This window comes from Sorex araneus, chromosome X, assembly GCF_027595985.1.
Source record: "Sorex araneus isolate mSorAra2 chromosome X, mSorAra2.pri, whole genome shotgun sequence".
NCBI lineage: Eukaryota > Metazoa > Chordata > Mammalia > Eulipotyphla > Soricidae > Sorex > Sorex araneus.
In genome coordinates, this window is record NC_073313.1 from 53,908,692 (window position 1) to 53,933,934 (window position 25,243).

The following is a 25,243-nucleotide window of genomic DNA, read 5'->3' on the forward strand; positions in this document are numbered from 1 at the left end:
GTTAATAGCAATGATTTAAAAATAAAATTTCCTTATCTTGATTCCAACTTCTTTCCAGCTAATACTTCACTTGTTTATATTACACTTGTTTGTACACCTAAAAAGACTTGAGATCCTCAATTCTTCATTATCCATTCTTTCATGAAAAAAATTTATCAGGACTTTTGTCTCCAGCATTTCATTGTCACAGTTGCCAATGACATCATGTTGACAAAATCAATAGATATTTCTCAGAACCAAATTCCTCATTTAATTTTGACACAGTTGACAATTTCATCTTTATTGAATTAAACTAATTTCTTTACTGTGGGTTGTGATATACTACTCTCTTTCCCTCCAAATTCATTGATCACTTCTTTTTTTCATTTAAATATTTTTTTTAATTTTATTGAATCACCATGAGATAGTTACAAGCTTTCATGTTTGGGTTACAATCTCCCAATGATCAAACACTCATCCCTCCACCAGTGCATATTCCCCAACACTGATATCCCAGGTATTACACCCCCTTTCCCACCCTCCCCCTGCCTACATGACAGACAATATTTCCCATACTCTCTCTCTACTTTTGGGCATCATAGGTTGCAACACAGACACTGAGATGCCATCATGTTTTGTACATTATCTACTTTCAGCATGCATCTCCCATCCCAACTGGTTCCTCCAGCCATCATTTTCTTGGTTATCCCTTCTCTATTCCATCTGCCTTCTCCCCTCCCCTCATGAAGCAGTCTTCCAGCTATGGGGTAAACCCCCTGGCCCTTATATCTACTGTTCTTGGGTGTCAGCCTTATGTGATGTTATTTTATACTCCACAAATGAGTGCAGTCCCTCTATGTCTGTTCCTCTATTTCTGACTCATTTCACTTAGCATGATACTCTCCAAGTCTATCCATTTATAAGCAAATTTCATGACTAAATCTCTCCTAACAGCTGCATAGTATTCCATTGTGTAGATATACCAAAGTTTCTTTAACCAGTCATCTGTTTTAGGGCACGCAGGCTGTTTCCAGATTTGGGCTATTGTGAACAGTGCTGCAATGAATATATAGGTACAGATGTCATTTCTACTGTGTTTTTTTGCATCCTCGGGATATTTTCCCAGAAGTGGTATTGTGGGGTCATATGGAAGCTCAATTTTTGGTTTTTGAAGGACTGTCCATATTGTTTTCCAGGAAGGCTGGTCCAGGCAGCATTCCCACCAACAGTGAAGGAGCATCCCTTTTACCCCACATCCACGCCAGCACTGGTTGCTTTTGATCTTTTGAACGTGTGCCAGTCTCTGTGGTGTGAGATGATATCTCATTGTTGTTTTGTTTTGCATCTCCCTGATAATTAGTGACGTGGAACATTTTTTCATGTGCCTTATAGCCATTTGTATTTCTTTTTTGAGGAAAATTCTGCTCATTTCTTCTCCCCATTTTTTGATGGGGTTGGAGGTTTTTTCCTTATACAATTCTACTAGTATCTTGTATATCCTGGATATCAATCCCTTATCAGATGGGTATTGAGTAAATATTTTTTTCCTTTTTTTTTTTACAGATTCAAACATTTTGTGCTTGTTTTTCCTCATGCAGTGTTTGGGAGCCCATCCCTCCACCAATGTACATTCTCCACCACCAATGAACCCAGTATCCCTCCCACCCCCAAATTCCATCCCCCCAACCCACCCCACCTCTGTGGAAGGGCATTCCATTTTGTTCTCTCTCTCTCCTTTTGGTTGTTGTGGTCTGCAATAGGGGTATTGAGTGGCCATAATGTTCGGACACTAGTCCACTTTCAGTGCGCATTTCCCTTACAACGTGGGACCTCCACTCTCAATTTAACTTGGTGTTCCATACTCCATTTGGTATGACTTTCCCCCAGCATGTGAGGCCAAGTTACAACCTATGGAGTCAACCTCCTGGTATTGTATACTACTATTCTTGGGTATTAGTTTCCTACCTGTTATTTTATATTCCACAGATGAGTGCAATCTTTCTATGTCTGTATTTCCCTTTCTGACTAATTTCACTTAGCATAATACTTTCCATGTTGATCCACTTATATGCAAAGTTCATGACTTCATCTTTTTTAACAGCTGCATAGTATTCCATTGTATAGATGTACCAGAGTTTCTTTAACCAATCATCTGTTCTTGGGCACTCAGGTTTTTTCCAGGTTCTGGCTATTGTAAACAGTGCCACGATGAACATATAAGTGCAGATGTCATTTCGACTATACTTTTTTGTTTCTCCAGGGTATATTCCCTGAAGTGGTGTTCCTGGATCAAATGGAAGCTCAATTTCTAATTTTTTGAGAAGCGTCCATGTTGTTTTCCAAAGGGGCTGGACCAGTCGGCATTCCCACCAGCAGTGCAGGAGGGTCCCTATCTTCCCACATCCTCTCCAAAAGCGATTGCTTTTGTTCTTTTGGATGTGTGCCATTCTCTGTGGTGTGAGATGGTATCTCATGGTTGCTTTTATCTGCATCTACCTGATGATTAGTGATGCAGAGCATTTTTACATGTACCTTTTAGCCATTCGTATCTCTTCCTTGGAAAATTTTCTGTTCAATTCTTTGGCCCATTTTCTGATGGGGTCGGATGTTTTCTTCTTGTAGAGTTCAACCAGTGCTTTAAATACCCTTGATATCAACCCTTTATCAGATGGGCATTGGGTGAATATCTTTTTCCATTCTGTAGATTGCCTTTCTGTTCTGGTCACTGTGTCTTTTGCACTGCAGAAACTTCTTAGTTTAATATAGTCCCATTTGTTTATCTCTGTTTCTACTAGATTGTTTAGTTCCGTGTCATCTTTGAGGATACCTTTAGCTTCAATATAGTGAAGGGTTTTGCCGACCTTGTCTTCTATGTACCATATGGTTTGTGGTCTAATATTGGAGTCTTTACTCTATTTTGATCTGATTTTTCTGCATGGTTTCAAGTTAAGGTCTAAGCCCATTCTTTTGCATGTGGTTGTCCAGATCTGCCAGCACATTTGTTGAAGAGGCTTCCCTTGCTCCACTTCACATTTCTTGCCCCCTTATCAAAGATTTGATCATACATTTGGGGTTGTGTGTAGGTATATTCCACTGTGTTCCATTGGTCTGCGGCTCTGCCTTTGTTCCAGCAACATGCTGTTTTGTTACTGCTTTTTACTAAAGTTTAAGGTTGGGAAGGATCATCATATTTTTCCCAAGAATTGTTTTAGCTATCCATGGGCGTTTATTGTTCCATGTGAATTTCAGGATTGCTTGATCCATTTCTTTGAAGAATGTCATGGGTATCCTTATAGGGATTGCGTTAGTCTGTATAGTGCTTTGGGGAGTTTTGCCATTTTGACAATGCTGATTCTACCTATCCATGAGGAGGGGATATGTTTCCATTTCCTCATGTCCTCTTTTATTTCATGGAGTAGCATTTTATAGTTTTCTTTGTAAAGGTCCTTTACTTCTTTAGTTAAGCTGATTCCTAGGCACTTGATTTTTTTGGAGCACGATTGTGAACGGGATTACTTTTTTCATGTTCCTTTCCTCTGTCCCACTGTTTGCATATAGGAAGTCCATGTTTTTTTGGGTATTGATTTTATAGCCTGAAACTTTACTGTACAGGTCAATTGTTTCTAAGAGTTTCTTTGTATAGGTTTTAGTCTTCTCTAGACATAGTATCATATCGTCTGTGAACAGTGAGAGTTTGACTTCTTCCTTTCCTATCTGAATGCCCTTAATATCTTTTTCTTGCCTAATGGCTATTGCTAGTACATCCAGTACTATAATGAAGAGAAGCGGTGAGAGTGGGCATACTTGTCTTGTCCCTGATCTTAGAGGAAAGGCCCTTAGTTTTTCCCCATTGATGATAATGCTTGCCATAGATTCGTGGTAGATGGCTTTGACTATCTTGAGGAAATTTCCGCTAAAACCTATTTTGTTGAGAGTTTTCAACATGAATGGATGTTGGATCTTGTCAAATGCTTTCTCTGCATCCATTGATATGATCATATGGTTTTTATCTTTATTTTTGTTGATATGATGGATTATGTTGATTCATTTTCGAATGTTAAACCATCCTTGCATCCCCGCGATGAATCCCACTTGATCATGGTGTATGAACTTTTTGATGAGTTGTTGGATTCTATTTGCCAGTATTTTTTTTTTGCTTTTTTTTTTTTTTGGTCACACCCGGTGATGCACAAGGGTTACTCCTGGCTCTTGCACTCAGGAATCACTCCTGGCGGTGCTCAGGGGACCATATGGGATGCTGGGAATCGAACCCGGGTCGGCTGCTTGCAAGGCAAATGCCCTACCCGCTGTGCTATTGCTCCAGCCCTATTTGCCAGTATTTTGTTGAGGATCTTCGCATCAGTATTCATCAGGGATATTGGTCTATAGTTTTCATTGTTAGTGGTGTCTGTGTTTGCTTTTGGTATTTGGGAGATATGTGCCTCATAAAAACTGTTTGGGAGGGTTCCTGTCTTTTCAATTTCCTGAAAAAGCTTGAGGAGAACTGGCAACAAGTCTTCTTTAAATGTTTGGAAGAATTCACCAGTGAATCCGTCTGGACCTGTGGTTTTGTTTTTCGGGAGACTTTTGATTACAGTTTCGATTTCCTTGATATTTATGGCCCTATTCAGATACTTCAAGTCTTCTTGATTCAGTCTTGGGAGATTGTAGGAATCAAGGAATTTGTCCATTTCTTTTAGGTTCTCTTGTTTTGTGGCATACAGAGTTTCAAAGTAGTCTCTGATGATCTTTTGAATCTCCTCGGTTTATGTTGTGATGTCCCCTTTTCATTTCTGATTCGGTTTATTAGGGTTCTCTCTCTTTCTTTTTGAGTCTTGCTAGTGGTTTATCAATCTTATTTATTTTCTCGAAGAACAAGCTCTTTGTTTAATTGATATTTTGGATTGTTATTCAGGTTTCCATGTCATTGATTTCTTCTCTAAGTTTTATTATTTCTTTCCTTCGATCTGGTTTGGGTTCCTTTTGCGGGTCCTCTTCTAAGATCTTGAGCTGCGAAGTCAAGCTATCTATATATGCCCTTTCTTCCTTCCTTATGAAAGCTTGCAGAGCTATAAATTTTCCCCCTTAACACAGCTTTAGCTGCGTCCCATAGGTTCTGGTAGCTTGTGTCTTCATTCTCATTTGTTTCAAGGTATTTTTTGATTTCTTCCTTGATTTCCTTCGTGACCCACTCATTGTTCAACAGTGAATTGTTTAATTTCCAGGTGTTTGATTGGGCTCTCTGCATCTGTGTGTGATTAGCTTCCATCTTCAGTGCATCATGGTCTGAAAAGACAGTTGATACAATTTCTATCTTCCTGATTCTATTAAGTTATAATTTGTGGCCCAGAACATGGTCTATTTTGGAAAACGTTCCATGTGCGCTGGAAAAGAATGTGTATTCTTTCTTTTTGGGGTGTATAGCCCTGTAGAGGTCTATTAGCTCTGTGTCCTCCATTTCTTCCTTCCAAACCATTGTTTTCTTGCCGAGTGTTGTTCTTGTCGACCTGTCCAGAGGTAATAAGGCAGTGTTGAAGTCTCCAACTACTATCGTGGTGCTAGTTATGTCCCCCTTAAATTCTGTTAGGAGTTCTTTTAAGTATTTAGCTGGTCGTTCACTAGGTGTGTATATGTTAAAGAGTGTGATTTCTTCCTGTTTTACATATCACTTGATGTATAGAAAATGGTCTTTGCTGTCTCTCCTAATCTTTTTAAGCCTGAAATCTATGTTGTTGGATACTAGTATGGCCACCCCAGCTTTTTTGAGGGAGTTATTTGCTTGCAGGATCATTTTCCATCCTTTGACTTTGAATCTGTGTTTGTTCTGGCTATTCAGATGTGTTTCTTGTAGGCAGTAGAAAGTTGGGTTTAGTTTCCAAATCCAGTTTGCCACTCAGTGCCTCTTGTTTGGTGCATTAAACCATTAACATTGAGAGAAATTATTGTCATGGGATTTTGTGCCATCTTTCTGTAGGGTTTGTTGTTCTTGTAGGGTTTTTCCTTGTCTTATAATAGCCCTCTTAGTCCTTCTTTTAAGTTTGGTCTTGAGTCTATGAAGTTCCTGAGCTGTTGTTTCTCCATGAAATAGTGTATGGTTCCTTCAAGTTTAACTGAGAGTTTAGCTGGGTAAAGTATTCTTGGTGAGGCATTCATTTCATTAAGTTTTTTCACTATATCCCACCATTGTCTTCGGGCTTGGAAGGTTTTCTCTGATAGGTTTGCTGTGAATCTGAGGGGTGCTCCTTTGTATGTGATTTTCTTCTTTGATCTTGCCACTTGCAGTATTGTGTCTCTATCCACGGCATCCATCATTCTGTCTATGATATGCCTTGGGGATTTTTTATTTGGGTCCCTTTTAGCTGGCACCCTTCGGACTCTTTGGATCTGGATGCCTGCATTCTCTAGCTCTGGGTCACTTCTTAAATACAATTTTTTGGTTGATTTTCATTTGCTTCGTAACTTAATATCTGATTATTCTAGGGCTCAGTCCAAGAACCCGTGCTTTTTACTACCTTCACTTATCCTATTATCTCATTGAATTTCAAAGTTTTAATTATCAAATGGTGACTTAAAATGTATATAGTTAGCATTGATTTATTTCTTGAAATTTAGAATCATCTTAAAACTTAGTGCTTGCATGTTGCTATTCAACAGAAATGTCAAACATAACATGTACAAAACCAATTTATTTCCAAATTATTTCTACTATTCATCAAACTTGTTTCTCCCATTCTTTCCGATCAAATTAAACTAATACCATCCAGTTATTGAGACTAAAACTAAATAATCTTTTGTTCTTACTGATCCACTCCATGACAAGTCCAACTTATCTCTACCTCTTGTATAAGTTGCTGTAATTAATCACCTAAAATTTTGTTTGCTTCCTCTATTCTCCCAACTGTCTGTTTCTCATTTAGCACCCAGTATGTGCATCATCTGCAAGGCTATAGTGAATCACACCATCCTGCTTAAAACAATTTCCTACCTCAATTAGAATAAATGTGAACTCCTTACCAGAGCAAAGACTTTATGTGATTGTATCCCTGGTCAGTGCTTCAACTTCATATACTTTCATGCTTCTTTTTGCCTGTTAATTTAATTTCTGGTCTTAGATAGGTAATATAATTAAGGGTCTTTTATCTTGATGTTCTTTGGTCTTGAATTCTCTTTGCCAAAGCAAGCTAATCATGTGGTTCTTAATTCAAATATCTTCAGTGAGGCGTTCCCTGAACTAAAGACTCCAATGTCCCCTCTGTACCTACCACATTAAAATTCAGTCACTTTGTATTATTTTACACATTAGATGATATATGTGTTAATAATAAATGTTTATTTGTAATTATTATTGACTTGTCCCATCCCCAGATCCATGAAGTAAAGGACTATTTTTTGTCTACACACTGCTATATTCCTAAGTTGTTACCACAGTTCTTGTCACAGGTCTTGCTTCTAGCAAATGTTGGTTAGATAAACAAAGGAATGGCACATCTTCCTGTCATTACCTTTTAAATATACATACCCAGGGAATTGTTGATGGCCCTCCTCCATGCTCTTATATACTATATTCTGAACATGATTCATATGTTATTTTAATTAGCATCTTCCCTGGAAACATCCTAATACCTGTGGCTCCCCGGCCGTCTCGATAGAGCCCCTGGACCAGGAGGGCTGTGGCCAGCGGCAGGGCCACTCCTGTGCCCACATGCTCTTCCTTCTCCCAGAGTAGTGACTCTGCTCCCTGTCACTCCTCAAGCCCCTGATCCCCGGGGCCAGAGATGGCTCCTGACACAAGATGCACAAGGCAGAGTGTGGAGGCTGACAGTGGGCAAGAGACACTGGGCCTTGTCACGACCTCACTGGAGAACCTCCAGCAACTAACTTCATGTCTCTGTGCCATCACCCGTCGGACGGAGATGCAATTACACCTGTCTGGGGATTGCTCAGAACCACGCCTGGCAGAGAAAGCATCCTCATGGTGGCTTTGGCTGCAGCACGGGTGCTCAGGAACAACAGACATTTGCTAAAGAGGCCCCTGGCTCTGCGGACTGTGACGCCCCCACAGAAGCTAAACTCTCCACCTTCTCCTCATCTCACACCTTCGCCTTGACCTCAGCTCCTCCCCCCACCCCTGCATTACCTCTCCTGTCCAAGCACAGTCAAGTCCAGTCAGTTCTGCCTAACATTCCTGACGACTTCCCACACGACCAGGAACTCCCCCCCCTTCTCTCACCCGGCCCTCCCTACAGGGTTCAACCACCAGGAGCCTCGTGTGACCTCTAACCCATCACCTTCATGCCCTATAACAGGACTCCCAATCTCATCGTTCTCTTCTCCTCCTCCTAAACCTTCCATGGTTTCTTCCCCCTGCACCTTCATGTCAGGGGGCAAAGCCCTGGGTGATCTGGCCCTCACGTGACCCTGCAGCTCCTTTCCCTTCATCACCCTTGACCTCTGTCCCAGCCATGAGGCTGCTGCACTCCTGGACTCAGCCCAGGTTCTGGACTGACAGGTCTACCAGTCCTCTGGGACCCCACTCCATGTCTCCCACTTGAGGCTTTTTCCCCACTGCCTGGAGCAAATAAACAAATGGTCAGCTCTCAAGTGCAGGCCAGGCTGGCTCCCCAGAGCCCCAGGCATTGAATAAGCAAGGAAGGTGGTATATGTCGGCAGTGCGGAGAACCGCTCATCAGGGTTCAACCTCTCCACTGCTGCAGTGAAAATGGCCCAAGTTCCAAATACAGAAGCAAGAAGACAGCAGCGCGTGGCTGGATCAGGGCAAGGGACAGGCAGCAGGTTCTGGCCAGGAAGGGAGAGAGCCCGCAGCATGACAGAAACACTGGGGTACACCCAAGGCCAGGCATGAGTTGACAGGCCCTTTTCCTTAGCCTAAGCCCGCAGCCCCTTCACTGCCACGAAGAACTGGCAGAAGGTGAACAAAATTCCTCTGCGGAGACCCACTGATTAGGTGCTGGGGGCTGGAGTCCTCCTCTTGGGGGCTAGATAGGTCAGCGGGGTGGCGGTAGGGGTGCTTTATGTTCTCAGTGAGCCTGTCTGTAGCAGCAGCAAAATAAAACCCTGGTACCCCCAGACCACTGATGGGCTGCCCTGCTACCTCTGACTGTGGCAACTCCCGCCCCCCCCCCCACTAATACACACAAACCCAGCAGGTAAAGAAGAGCAGCAAAGAGGTCCTGATGAGTCAGGGCAAGCTTCTGGGCTCTGCTATAGGCAGCCAGTCTCAGCCACCAGCTCTCCCTGCTGGATCCTACCTTGCTTTATTCCAGGCACACCGAGACATGAGATACTTTGAGCCAAGGGTGGTAACAGACAATGGTAATAAACTGCAGTCTGCTGCCACACTCTTGCCTGTTCCACCAACCCCCGCCCCCTACCTTACCTGCTGCCCTTGTTCTCCCTGACCCACAGGCAGGCGGGCCCCCTCATGCAGGCTCCAGGCTGGCAGGCGGACCCAGCATGCGGGAACCCAAGCCCATGTGAACAGAGATGATTTCAGCCCAGGGGTTCGAATTTTGGGAAGCTGTGGGTCCCAGACTCATCCCATGGACGAGAAAACTCCCTCCTCTCTGGACGGGCAATCCCTCTTCAGGGTGTGTTGGTGGGAGCCCATCAGTGACTCTTGCAGTTACCTTCCACAGCAAGGTGGGAAAGGACCAAAAATCAAAGAAAATCCTAAAGCCACACACTAGTGGTCTCTGGACACAATTTTTTCCGGGAAAGCATCTCTGAAATTCCCTTGCTTGGGGCAGGGACCTGGAGAGTCCAACTGGCCAGGGCACTTGCCCTACACAGAGTTAACTTGAATTCCATCACTAGCATCCCCATATGGTGCCCCAAGCACCACCTGGAGTGACCCTCGGTGGTTCACTGCCTCATCGTGGTGAGAGGGTGGAAACGGTGCCAACTGGCGAGAACAAACCAACATGCCATCCGCACGGCAGAGCCTGGCAAGCTTCCCGTGGCATATTTGATATGTCACAAACAGTAACAAAAATGGGCTTCATTCCCCTGAACCTGGAAGAGCCCCCAGTATGGCAGCATTGAGAAGGACGAGCAAGGAGAGGCTGCTAAAATCCCAGGGCCGAACTAGGCTGCCAAAATGAAGAAGGACTTAAATGAATGTCAGCACTTTTAACACACATACGCTGGCTTCAGAAGCACCCATTGAGGACCTGATGGTTGCAAGTGCAAAAGATCATGTATAACGTCATTAGATTGACAAGAAGGCATTGATCACATCACGCCCTTTCAATACTGGAGAATTCTTCCTCAGAACATGACAGTAGAGGCGTTGCTGGTGTCAGTGTCCTTGTCAACATGAACTTGGCCATGAGCATTGATTCGTTTGAACACCTTTCAACCTGAATTGGACACATACGTTTGAATATATGTGGCTCACTGTCAACAGTTTCTATCTCTGTCTTGTACGCACCAACATCCAACTACAATGAAGAAGAAATTGACAAGTTCTATATGGAGCTGGAGAAGTTCTATTAAGAACACACCTTGTACAAGGTCATTGCTAATTTTAACGCCAAGATAAGACCAAGAACATTGCCCAAAGAACTCCACATCAAGACCCATGGCCTAGAGTGGAACAAACAGGGTGAGAGACTGAGTGCATCATGTTGACCAACCATCCATGGTAACTCGCGGTTCCAGAAGGCCGAATCTAAATGTTGGACTTGGGAGTCTGCCAGTGGATAGTTCCACAATGAAACTGGCGACATCATATTCAATTTGCCTGACCGATATTGCTGTTGTCCCCAAATTCCAAACGGGATCAGACCACCGTGTCTTTCATGTGAAATTCTACTTCACAGAGCAGGGAGAAAGGGCTGCAAAGGTTAAGAAAACTCCCAGAATGACCACAAACTGAGAGCTCTTTGGCACTATTGCAGCAGTACGGAAAGATGCTGTTCTTGACAACATTGACGAAGATACAATCGACTGGTTCAGCACCTCCATGGTTGTGTGAGGAATGCCGATAGAGAGAAAGCCACAAAAGGATGCCTGTCTTCAGAAACTCTTGAGTTCATTCACCAAAGTGCTTTGGCCCAAGCCTCAGGCAATCACAAGCTAATGTCCAAGCTCACAAAACTGCACAGAGAAGCGATAAAGGAAGACCTCAAAGAGAGAACAGCGGCAGTGTTAGCTGATTTGGCAGAAACCAGGAAAAGTATGAGCTACATCCGTCTGTCCTTCACCAACTATGAGACCAAGATGACTGCCCTCTGACGTACTGATGGATCTATCACATCTTAAAGAAGGGCAATGAAAAAGGTTATCCACAATTTCTACTCAGATCTCTTTGATAGCCATGTCCACCTGCGCACATACGAAATTCCACAGGATGGATGTGTCATTCCCAGCATTCTCCTTTCCGAAATCCAACACTCCATTTTGTTGGTAAAGAAACATAGAGCACCTGGTCCAGACAAGGTCAGACTCGAACACCTGAAGAATCTGCCACCAGTACTCATCAATACATTGGCTTGGCTCTTCACACATTAAATGTCTGAATGCAAGTTCTATCCCAATGGAAAACCAGCAGGACCGTTCTGTTGTACAAGAAGGGAGACATCCACAACATTGGCAACTATCGCCCAATCTGCCTGCTGTCCATCGTCTACAAGTTGTTCACTCAAGTAATCCTGAATAGGATTTGCAGAACACTAGTTGAAGGACAACCATGTGAGCAAGCCAAGATTCAGCAAGATCAATCATGTCCACACAGTTAACAAGCTCACTGAGATTTCATGAGAGTTAGAGATGCCGCTCTGTCTAACGTTCATTGATTTAAAGAAGGTCTTTGATTCTGTTCAGATTGAAGCAGTCATCGAAGTCCTAGCCAAACAGGGCACTCAAAATCAGTACATCAGGATCCTCCATGAGCTTTATTACAGATACACCACCAGGATCTCACCATTCTACAAGGAACTGGTCATTGAGGTAAAGAGAGGTGTTCGGCAGGGTGAACATTTCAGGGAAACTCTTCAATGCCACCCTTGAGAATATCATGCCTTGACTGGAATGGGAGTGAAGATAGACAGTCGGCAACTACACCACCTCCACTTCACTGATGACATTGTTCTAATAATCCCAAGCATTAGTCACACAAATGCTGGCCAACTTCGTCCGTGAGTGTGCAAAGGTCAGACTGCAACTGAATTTCACAAAGACAATGTTCATGAGAAACGGACTAATTCATTAGCTCTCAACGGAACAAACATCTCAGAATGCAGTAGTTATGTGTACCTAGATCGAGAACTCAACAAGACAAATATCCTGGCACCTGAGCTGTGCAGGAGGAAGAGAAAGGCGTGGAACGCCTTCAAGAGCGTCGAAGAAGTATTTAAGAGGATGAAGAACCTTCGGCTCTGGGCACATCTTTTCGACGCCACCATTCTTCCTGCACTAACATATGCCTCAGAGACCTAGGCCCTACAAAAATAGAAATAAGAACGCTATTCAGGTTACCAAAGAGGAATCAAAGGAACTATGCTTGTAGTATCATTTTTCATTCAAGTGAAAGAAGGAATCTGGTGTTCTGACCTCCATTTACGATTGAGAATCAGGGATGCTGTGTCGTTTGCCAAACTGTCAAAAATCAGATGGGCTGGACTCGTAATGCGATTTGGAGACTACTACTGGACTAGGGCTGTTACCGACTGGATTCCACAGGACATCAAAAGAATGCATGGCTGCCCACCTATGAGATGGCCACATTTCTTCCTCAAGACCCTGAACAAATATTTTGAGGCTCATCAATTTCCTGAAGTGAGCAGACGCCATTGTGTTAGACTAGCAAGTGACAGGGACGAATGGAGAATTACACCCACTCGAGCAAATCGATGAGCAACAGGATGACAAGTGACAATTAGCATCTATCCTAATCTTTTAATACTTAATTTAATTATGTCCTTATTTCTTGTACCTGAAAATATGATTATAATGCCCTACTGGACATTTCTAGGTGGAGGTCTTACAGACATTTCAAAATCTACATGTTAAAAATTAAACTCAGTTCAAAAAAAACCCTCATAGTTCACCTTTCTTCTGACATAATATATACTAAGTATCTTATTAAATTCACAGTACCTCATAGGCACTTAGTAAATGCTAGTTTATAAGTTCATAGTACGTTTATTTTTATTTTATTATTTTTAAATTGAATCACAGTGATATACATATTTACAAAGTTGTTCATGATTGGATTTTAGTCATATAATTTTCCAATCCCCCTCCTTTCATCAGGGTACTTTTCCCACCACCAATGGTCCCAGTTTTCCTCCACCACCCCCATGCAGTCCCACAAACTGCCACTATGTCAGACACTTTTCTTCTTCTCTCTCTCTCTCTTTGTCTGTCTCACCCACCCTCCCTCTCTCTTTACTTTAGGGTTTGCAATACAGATAATGAAAGTGTACCAGGTATATCCCTTTTGCTGTGCCCTTCACGCCACACACTCTTGTGGCAAGTTTCCAACCACTGACCTGTCCTCCTGGCTACTGTTTACCCTCCCCTTGGACATTAGTCCCATACTCTCTCTCTACATATGTTATAATTGATATATTATATGCATTATACATAATATTATATATTAAATTATATGGCATATTATGTATTGTCATAAATATATAATATTCGTATGATACATATAATACATACCACTATCACTATCACTGTCATCCCGTTGCTCATTGATTTGTACGAGCAGGCACCAGTAATGTCTCTCGTTGAGAGACTTATTGTTACTGTTTTTGGCATATCCAATACGCATCGGTAGCTTGCCAGGCTCTGCCGCGCGGGCTCAATACCAATACTCTCGGTAGCTTGCCGGGCTCTCTGAGAGGGGTGGAGGAATCGAACTCGGGTCGGCCGTGTGAAAGGCGAATGCCCAACTGCTGTGCTATCGCTCCAGTCCCATAACACATATAACACATTATAATAGCCTGGCACGGAGTCTGGTTGCACAATACTTTTAGATTATGAGGAGGTAGGCAAGGCTTGTTTTGTAATGCGTATAGTAGATTTTCGGTGCTTGTTTGGGGCCATGCCTGATGGTGCTTGGACCACTATTAGCTCAGTGTTGAGTGATTGTTCCCAGTGGTGCTCAGGAACCATGTGGTTCTGAGGTGGAACCAGGATTTAATGCGTGTTTTCCCACCCTTTGAACTGTCTTCCTGGTCCCTGTAGAAGATTTTGCCATTATAGTCGTGGTGTTTGGGGGCTACTCTCTGTGATAATGTTTGCAAGCCAAGATCTTCACTGTATCCTGGGTCCCCACATATATGCAGCATTTGTCCTTTTCCACTTGAACAACAATTTGACCTACATGTAGCATATTTTAAATACATATTAGTTGTCTGATAAAGCCAAAATACTCCCTCAGAGATAAACTTCTCTATTTTGTTGTCTTACACCTAGCGGTGCTTGGGGGCCTTAGGACTACATTCAGTGGTGCGCAGGGATTAAAATAAGCCTCCTTCATATCAGGCATGAATGCAGTGTAAGCCTTTTGAAATATTTCCTAGCCCCAGATTAAATATTTTTGCTGTCAGAGTAAATGACACCACCAGTGAAGGAGGACAGTGTAACCAGAAAATCTGAAACATGCCATCAGGAGTTTATTAGGGAGAAGGTGACTTCTATTAGAAGACATGGAAGAACACTTCCTAGAAAAAACTTCAGTGCTACAAGAGGAAAAACCATGCTCTGGGTTAAGAAACATTATCTGTGGGTATTTTGTTTATATAGATAATTGATAGTCTTTGAATTACTCAGGTGAATTTAAAGTTAAATTTATTCATTATACTCACGGTAGGCACTATAGAGCATAGGAAAGTATTTAAGTACTATTTGTACTCTTAATAAACTTACATGTAACCTCTTTCCAGAGCATTTTGAAATATTATAACATGGGCAAGTAAATAATGTGGCAGATTTTGAAGCACCTGTTTTTAGTTTTAAAAAAACATGTATTTTGTTTATTTTTGTTTTGAAAACTTGCATAACACTGTTTACAGGAGGGAAATGTTAATGTTTTAGGGGTAAAATGTTACCCTATTATCTAGTGCCCAAAGTGCCAATATTGCTCAACCATAGTCAGTTTTGGCACACTTATTCCGACTCCATGCAGTTTTAAAATGGTACAATCCTGAGGTTTAAAAAAGATGGTTTCATCAGACTATAGAATGCATAAGTTTTTTTAATAGTCTCAGTTCTTTTAAAATTGTACACAGAACTGTTCCTGACATTGCTCCCTATCTCCCATTGAATTCAGTATGAGTTTAATTCCTAAACATATGTAGATTTTAAAAAAGGTCTATGCATCATATGAACATATAATAAATCCACATTGCCTGTTGACTTCAATTAATGCTCCCTGAGTGCCATTATCATAGTTATATACATATACATATATAGCTCTTACCAGAATGCTTTCATCATCATCATTATTATTATATTTTGTTATACATTGGCAGTGGCAAATTTGGGCCTCATCTGTGATAAGGGTCAGTCTGTGACCAGAGCACAAAATCTACTCCTGATTATGTGCTCTGGTCACTCCCAGTGGTGCTAGAGTCCATGTGGTTTTGAGGACAAAACTCGACAAAACACTGCAGAGTGTAAACCAGGTACTTTGGCTCACCGAATGACTCGGGCCCACCATCATTGTTTCTGTGCCAAAGAGGAAGCCTAGTTCCAGAGGTTTCAGGAGTGCTTGTGGTGTGTGTATGTGTGTATGTGTGTCCAGGGATTGAACACCAGGCTAGAGCACTCTCACCGAGCTTCTCCCCACCTGAAGAGCACAGATTTGACACCAAGAAATAGGGTCTGTGTTCACAATTAATGTCTCCTACAGACTCGTTACACAGCAGAGCCTGGCAAGTTCCCTGTGGAATATTAGATATGCCAAAAACAGTAATAATAACAGGTCTCATTACCCTGAACCTGAAAGAAGCCTCCAATCGTTGAGAAATACAAGTAAGGAGAGGCTGCTAGAATCTCATGGTTGGGACGAATGGAGATGTTACTGGAGCCCACCAGAGCAAATCGATGAACAAGGGAATAACAGTGATACAGTAATACAGTGACAATATTATATCCCACAAATAAATGCAATCATTCTATACCTCTCCTTCTCCTTCCGACTCATTTCACTTAACATGACAATTCATTTAGTAGCAAATTTCGTGCATATAGTCAGTTTAGCAAGAAAATTTGGCAATCTTTTACAAAAAATATATTTCTTTCTCCAAACCTATCACCACCAAATTTCCAAGTATTTAGAAGTCTGAGAACCCAACACTTCTGATATTCTGTTGGTGCCCAACCAGATCATGAATATGAGTCCTTGGATGCTGTCCTGCAAGCAGGAAGCAGAACCAAGACCTCATATTGCACTAAGTGGGCGAGCCTAAGTTTGAGAGTCTGATTGATATGGAAAGGGCAAAACTAACCCTCTGTGGCCAACAAGTTTCTGCAGCATAAGACAGTGGCTTCCCCTTCTCACATATCTCAGGCCTAAATAGGCTTTGGATATAAACATTCTTTCCCATTTGTCACAGACCCCAAGTGTTAAGAGGTCATGACCTATGTTTTTCATTTATGTAACTGATAATGTTTTTTGTTACTGTAACTGACTATATTTCTGGCTCTGTAACTGTTTTCTAAGTGACTGTTAATTTACATATTCTTAGTGCGTGATTAGATCTCATTGGACAATAGTATAAGCCAGTAAATAAAAGGAGGCTGAAAAGGCTGCTCTGGGTCACAAGATATGGACAAGTCTTGTGGTCCTCCATTAACAGCAATTTCTTTCGCATCTCTATCTCAGTGTCTCAGACCGCCTAACCGAATGTTCGTACAACATCCTAAGTTTTTAATTCTTATTGTGATTAGTGAGTATATAACCCTTCTGGGCACTATGGTGATGATACTGGAGAAACAAAGATAGAGTACACATGGAAACTGCCCTAAAATTTATAAGGAAGGGACAAAGGAGTATCAGGATAATGCAAAACAGAATAAGCAGTTTTGGATAGAATAATAAGATGGCTCTGTGCTGCTTAATAATAATAATAATAATAATAATAATAATTAATAATAATAATACATGGCAGGACATGGTTTGGGGACAAAAGAGTTAAGTGGATCTTCTTAGATATTTTGTAAGTATAGGTCAAGAGTTGAGTGTTGAGTATGGGTTAGCAAAGAAATTGAGGAGCAGTCATTATTCCAGGAAGGAAGAGCAGAATTTTAACAGCACAAAGATATGGAGATAATGTTACAGTCGAGATTTAAAGGAAATTAAATATATACATAATATAGGATACAAACTTGTGTAGATACATAGGGAGGGTACATGTTAAAGGCTTTAAGTCACATAGAAGAGTTTGGATTTTATCAAGACCAAAATAAGAAACTTGAAAGGTCTTGGTAAGTAAGGGTTTCATAACAAATTTATACTTAAAAAGATCACTCTGGTTGTGGCATAGATAATATATCTTTGCAAAAATCACAGAAATACAAGAGGTATATAAATTATCTGAGAGACTGTTTCAGTGAACAAAAAAAAAGAAATTAAATTTTACAGCACATAAAAAATTGTCATGATGTGATAAATTAGACATAGAATTGAGTAGCTGAGAAAACTGAGTTCTCAATAGTGAACTATTTACTTACACAGAGGTAAACAGAAACAAAGGCCAATTTTTAAATTGGTAGAAATCAAGTTTAATAAGGTAAATAATACAGTTTTGAGGTAAGTGTGAGGCATACAATATTAATCATCTGAGACATAAATGAATAAGATACCATATGAGTCAGAAAACAATACATTTTACAGGTCTCACTTGCTAAGTAAAATAAAGAAAATTAATCAAAGTCACCCAGATTGTGCCATTTGAAGAGAGAATTATTGTGTAACTTTGAAGAATATAACATTTAATGTTAAAGCAGAAGATGAGAAACCATAGAGAATAAACAAAAAAGAGAGGCAATTCCCCAGTGAAACAGCAGGGGAAGAATAATATTACTAGAACCAAGAGAAAAGGAAATTATGGGAAGGAATCTGTGCGCAACAACAGTAAGTGCTAATTTCTGAGAAAATGGTCTACTGAGTTAAACTGTTTCTCTCCCAACTACGTGTTCATTCAGATCTCTCAGAATGCAACCTTATATGAAAATGGGGCTTTAGCATGAATGATTAGTTAAAATGCGGTCATGATAGATTAAGGTAGGACTAAAATCTGATCAATGACTTTTTGCCTTAGAAGAAGGCCATAAAAACACAAAGGGAAAATGACAAGGCAGAGATTTAAGTAATGTGTCTATGAATCCAGTGAATGAACAGCAACCACCAGAAGATTAACAAGGAGCAAAGAAGAGCTCTTTTCTAGAGACTTCAGAAGAAGAATGACCTGGTCAACACCTTGATTTTACATTAAGGGAGATGCAAATCAAAACAATAGTGAGATATAATCTCACACCACACAAACTGGAACACATCAAAAAGAATAATAACAACCAGTGTTGCTGTGGATGTGAGGAGAAAGGGTCTCTCATTCATTGTTGGTGGGAATGCTGAATGGTCCAGCCTTATATTTTTGGAAAACAATATGAGCATGCCTAAAGAAACTAGAAACTGAGCTTTTATAAAACCCAGCAATACCACTTGTGGGAATATAACCTAAGGGTCCCAAAACACATTGCAGAAAAGCCATCTGTACTCCCATGTCAATTGCAGCACTACTCACAACAGCCAGAATCCGAAAACAACCCTAGTGCTTGAGAGGACTGGATAAAGAAACTACAGTACAGAATGATCTCTCTCATATGCAGGAAACACAGAAATGTAGTAGGGAATAACAAGTGAGCAAAGGCAGTAGAAACAAGAGCAGAAGAACTGGTTTTAGTACAAAACTTGCCACGGGGGGGGGGGGGGCGGGGGTGTGAATGATAAGTTAGGGAAGGGAGCACTAGAACAATGGCAGAGGGAAAAGTGCCTGCCATAGAACCAGGCTTGGGAGGGAAGCTGTGTATATTGGTGAAAAATTGGAAGCTGGTGAAGAAATTGGTGTTAGAATATAGCTAGCCTGAAAGTAAATAATGAATAACTTTGTAATTAATGGTGATTAAATGAAGTTTTTAAAAGTCTAAAAACTAAATTTCCCTTTGAGGTTTAAGAATATAATGATTTTGATAGTAATTTAAACCCAACTGTACAGGGTGTTCAATACTGAAATGACATTTTTGGATTCAGTTTTTGAGTTTGGAACAGTTTTGTTTGTTTGGCTTAGGAAAAGGCACAACCAAGATTGCATAATCAGGTTTGTTGGGAGCACAATTACTGCTGATTGAAATGAATACAAAGATGTACTTTAGGGAGGTTTATTTGGCAGAATAGCAAAGCATTGGAAAGCATCCAGACAGGAGTTAATGAGCCCCTGGCAATATAAAGGGAAAAAGAAAGGAGACAGATTAGATGAATATGAGAAACTGCAGAAGGTGATCAGGAAGAAATTGAGGACCACTGGAAAAAAATTAAGAAATTTGTGAGGATTCTATCAGCAGGAACAAAAAATATATCATGAAGAGAATAGGTTTCAGGTGGGACGTGGGGTTGTTAGATGAGATTAACAAATACTGTAGAAAGGTTACCTGCAGGTAAGGAAGAAGGTAAAGTTGCCAAATGCCTACTTTCATGTAGGCACTTTCATTTATTTGAATAAAATGCAGCTTCAATAACTGCAATATTTTCTTTTAAAATATGTTGTATTAACTTCTTTATGACCAATACTTGGAGTAGTGCCTACCTAGCACAGAATAGGTATTCAATAATCTTTGAGTAACTTAGAAAATATATAAAATCTCATCTATCCCTTACAACAAACTTAAGATGAATTAGTGTTTTCATTATAAAGGTGGGAAAATAATGGCTCTATGAATTTATAAAACTTAAAGTAAGATAGGTTAATAACATATTAAAACCAACAGGTTGACTATAACCTGCATATGGGAAAGGAATATGTCTGTCATGTTCTCCATGTTATTTCCAGCATCTACCTAAATGCCTAGCTTATGGTAGCTCTCAAAAATTATCTTTTGAATAGAAGATAGCAAGTAAGCAAACACATCCTGCTGTGAGCAAAAGTACTACTAATTTTCCCCCATGTCAACCAACTTATCATCATAATTCAAAAGAACAATTTAATCTCAAGAATAACTGTCATTGGGGGTATGGTACAACAAGCAGGTTAACCTGTACATGCAAGGTGAGTGCATCAACAGTCTGATGGTGACTTCAGGCTTCCTGATACCCCAAAACTGCCACTGTGTCTATGGCCAGACCCAACAACTTGTGACCAAGTTTACCAAGAAATTAAATGGCCAAAAGTTAGGTATGTGGGAGCCACACACACAAACCACCTCCAGCTCAGCTATATAAGCTCATTTATTGGCCTTATTTCAAAGACCTATAGATATAGATAAATCTCGAAAGAGATCAAAAGCCACAGTTAATCTCTGACCTGCACATGGCTGAACAGACTGGGATAAATTGGAGGGGAGCGGGTTGACCTGGTGGCCCACCCAAACAGAGCCCCCAGCAGCCACTTGCCTCCACAATTCAAAATCGCCGCTATATCCCAGCCTGACTCCACCATCTCAGGATGGAACTCACCAAGATATAACCTGCTTAAAATTCTGGTATGTGCATTTTGTGACTGAAATCTCCAGTCTTTCTCAGAGTTGGGATGGGCTACCTGCCCCCACTTCTCAATACACATGGAAGCACTGGAAGTCACCCCCATGAAACAAGTCCAGTGCCACCCTGTAAGCTCTACTGCCAGCCTTGCTTCAGAGACCCCTAAATAAATCTTGAAAGAGATCAAAAGCCACAGAAAAGCTCGGACCCATGCATGGCTGAATAAACCAGGGCAAATTGAAGGGGATCGGGTTGACCTGTGCCATCCAAGCATAGCCCCTGGCAGCCACTTGTTTCCACAATCCAAAATCGCTGCTATAACCCCAGCCTGAATCCAATGTCTCAGGATGGACCTCACCAAGTTATAATCTGCTAAAAAACTGTAAATTTGTAATGTGGATCTTAGCGCACCAACAGCCCCAACCCAGAGACACAGCAGAAAGTCCTGAAAGATACCATGGTGCAGGAAACCTCTCTGGGCCCCATACTGAGCCAATAACACTGCAGCACCCCAGATGGAGCAGGTGCACTCTCCCTGCCTACTCTAGATGGAATCCCAGTGACCAAGAGCTTCCACAAGAAGGCCCAGGTATGCAGGTTCCAGGACTGAATCTCCAGGCTGCATGGCAGCAGAAGACCTGGGCTCTCCCTTCCAGGGTACCTGCCCACCCAGAAGACTGGCTGTCATGTCCACAGTTTGCCTCTGGGCACCATCTTAGTGCACCAACAGCCTTGGCCCAGGGACACAGCAGTGAGTCCTGGAAGACACCACAGTGCTAAAGATCTCTCTGGGCCCCATACCAGGCCATTACCACTGGGGCACCCCAGATGGAGCAGGTGCAGTCTCCCCACATACTCCAGATAGAATCCTGGTGACCAAGAGCTTTCACAAGCAAGGGCCAGGTATGCAAGTTCCAGGACTGAATCTTCAGGCCGCATGATGGCAGATGAACTGAGCTGTCCCTCCCTGGGTCCCCGCCCACCCAGCAGACTGGTTGTCACACCCACAATTTCCCTCCGGGCTCCATCTTAGTGCACCAACAGCCCCTGGCTCAGAGACTCCCAATTGAATCCCAAAATGGATTAGTGCCATACAGAGATGTCTCTGGAACCCAACCATTTACAATCTAGAAATTTACAATCATGGTCATGTAAGCTCTCATGATATTTGAAATGCACAATGAAAAATAAATTATCTAGCTCTGCCCATGGCAGGTAGGCTTGAATGGTGGTTGGGAAATTTCGAGCAAAACATAATACCCACTATTAGAGAGAGAGTAACTGTCTGCCATAGAGGCAGGTTGAGGACCAGGATGTGGGTGGTGGAAAACTGTGCACTGGTGGAGGGATGGATGTTCCATCATTGTATGCCTGAATCTCAAACATGAAAGCTTTGTAACTCTATCTCATGGTGATACAATAAAAAAGTAATGTGGAGTTCATGCTCAATTCAATCAGCTTAATCAATGGCTGAACAAATAGGAGTACTCGTACATTATTTAAAAAAAAACAGACTAACTGTCTTCTTAATTTGTTTGTTAGTTTAGCTGGTCTACAATTGTTTATTGATCTATCATGAGAAGCAGAGCTACAAAGTTGTTCATGACTGTGTTTCAGTCATACAATGTTCCAACACCCATGTTTTCACCAGAGTACCTTTGGTGCATTTATATTTCTTCTTTCAGGGATCTGTGTTCATCTCTTCTCCCCATTTTTTGATGAGGTTGTATATTTTTCTTGTACAGTTCTACCAGTACTTTACATATCTTGAATATTAAATACTTATTGCATGACTGGTGAGCAAATAATTTTCCCCAGTCTTTTGAGTTCTTTTAATTTTGGTCCTTCCCTTTGAGGTGAAGAGGCTATTAACTCAATATAGTTCCATTTATTTATCATTGTATCAACTGGGTTGGCCAATGGCACTGCATCCTAAAGATGCACAAAAGTGGAACACTTTAAATTTTTTGTGTCTTCCTTGTCTAGAGTCCATGCTAATATACTCTACATCATTCTAATTTCAGTATATGTGCTGCTAAAGTGAGCAACCATGTTGGTTCTGAATTGGCATGGTTGCAGGACTAAAATAAGATTTTTTTTAAAAAAAATCAATGTACCTAGAGTTGGTGTAACTTTAAAACATATAAACATGCTTGTATAATGTACCAAGGGCAAGGACATCAGAAATAGCATACAGGGATTAAGGCACATATCTGCAAGTAGCTGATCCCAGTAAAATTTTCACCACTGTATGGTCACCTGGGCATTGCCAGATGCAGCCATGGAGGCATGAGTGCCAACATGATAGTCTGAATAATCCCTGCCATTTCAGATTCAGTTAATACCCCATCTTCTCTCCCTTGCACTAGGATACAATAATGAATAATGAAAAGCCACCACTGTTGTGATTCCTCTGTTTCAAAGATCAGCATTTTTTCCTCGACAGGACCAAATTATAGATATTTTTAAACTTTGACTTTCTGGGATTCACAATTTCTGCCACAGGTCTTAAATTATGTTTTTGAAGAAAAAATACAAAAATTATATAAATTACTATTGATGGTTTTGTTCTCTAGGTCTTTGTAAACAATAAAATGTAAGCTTCATAGAATATTCACATGTAACAAAGTGGTATATTATTCATCCCCCATCCCAAAATTAAAAATTAATTTTAAAAACACTTAGCTAAAAAATTGGAAAATTGAGGAAGTCCATGAGACATTTTACTCAGGATAGACATTCTGACCCCAGGTCAGGACTGACACTCTCCTGCAAAGAGTGCAGCCACAGAGTCCCATAACATACCACAAATATGCAAATATATCCTAACTATAGGCACCTAGCCACACAACAACAAACAAGAAACAACTCTGGCTTGCATAATTCACAATGGTAAAACAACACTGAACTCCACCAGGCTTAGTGAGTGAAGATGCTGGCCCATACACTCAACCAGAAATAATGAGCTATATAACCTCTCAGATAAGGAATTCAGAAAGAAATTGTTAAGGGTTCATAAGGAGCTTAGAGAAACAATGTAACAATGTAAGATCACTAATAAATCACTAAAGGATATGAGAGCCAAAATGACAAAATACAAACGGAAATGACAAATCTGAAAAACTTGGTAGGTGAAATGAAAACTCAATAGAAGACATCAGCAGCAGAATAACAGCTACTGTGTACAGAATCAGTGAGTTCCAAAATGAGGTGCATAAAACCTTCAGACAACAATTGAAGATGGGAAAAAATTCTAAATAACCCAACAGATGACAACATTGGGATTAATTGAAATGGAACAATATAAGAACCACTGTGGTAGCAGTGGAGCAGGAAGTGACCTTGATGAAAAAATAGCAGTCAAAGCTATCGTTTCTGAGAAGTTCCCAGAGCTGAAGAGAGCATATATCCATATCCAGGAGGCCCAAAGGGTACCAGCTAAAAGAAATCCAAAGAAAAATACTACAAACACATCCTAATCAGAATGATGAAAACCACTGATAGAGATACAATACTGAAACCAACAGGATAAAAGAAGTAAATTACTTACAACAGAGCATCCTTAAGATTTTAAGTAGACTTAAGCATCAGAGAGATGCAGATCAAAACAACCACGAGATACCACCTCACACCACAGAGACAAGCACGCATCCAAAAGAACAAAAGCAACCGCTGTTGGAGAGGATGTGGGGAGAAAGGGACCCTTCTACACTGCTGGTGGGAATGCTGACTGGTTCAGCCCTTCTGGAAAACAATATGGATGACTCTCAAAAAATTAGAGGTTAAGCTCCCATTTGACCCAGCAATACCACTGCTGGGAATATATCCCAGAGAGGCAAAAAAGTATAATCGAAACGACATCTGCACATGTATGTTCATCGCAGCACTATTTACAATAGCCAGAATCTGGAAAAAACCCGAATGCCCTAGAATGGATGACTGGCTGAAGAAACTTTGGTACATCTATACAATGGAATATTATGCAGCTGTTAGAAAAAAGGAGGTCATGAATTTTGTATTTAAGTGGATCGGCATGAAAAGTTTCATGCTGAGTGAAATGAGTCAGAAAGAGAGAGACAGACGTAGAAAGACTGCACTCATCTGTGGAATATAGAATAACAGAGTGGGAGACTAACACCCAAGAACTGTAGAAATAAGTACCAGGAGGTTGACTCCATGGCTTGGAGGCTGGCCTCACATTCTGGGGAAAGGGCAACTCAAAGAAGGGATCACCAACTATAATGTAGTCAAAGGCCATGTGGGGGAAGGGAGTTGCGGTCTGAATGAGGGCTAGAGACTGAGCACAGTGGCCACTCACAACAGCTAATTAGAGAGAGAGAACAGAAGGGAATGCCCTGCCACAGTGGCAGGGTAGGGTGGGGGGAGATGGGATTGGGGAGGGTGGGAGCGATGCTGGGTTTACTGGTGGTGGAGAATGGGCACTGGTGAAGGGATGGGTTCCCGAACTTTGTATGAGGGAAGCATAAGCACAAAAGTGTATAAATCTGTAACTGTACCCTCACGGTGATTCAC

At 41.3% G+C, this 25,243-nt stretch overlaps 1 protein-coding gene and 1 non-coding gene across 2 annotated transcripts in view; both read right to left on the bottom strand.

Annotated features, from left to right (window-relative positions):
- The window catches only part of SHROOM4 (shroom family member 4), a 348,365-nt gene that overhangs the window by 193,302 nt on the left and 129,820 nt on the right, over positions 1 to 25,243 (bottom strand). The gene's annotated exons all lie outside the window — the stretch shown is intronic.
- Positions 22,653 to 22,758, bottom strand: LOC129400547 (U6 spliceosomal RNA). Its single transcript, XR_008627770.1, has one exon. It is a non-coding gene; the product is annotated as a U6 spliceosomal RNA (small nuclear RNA).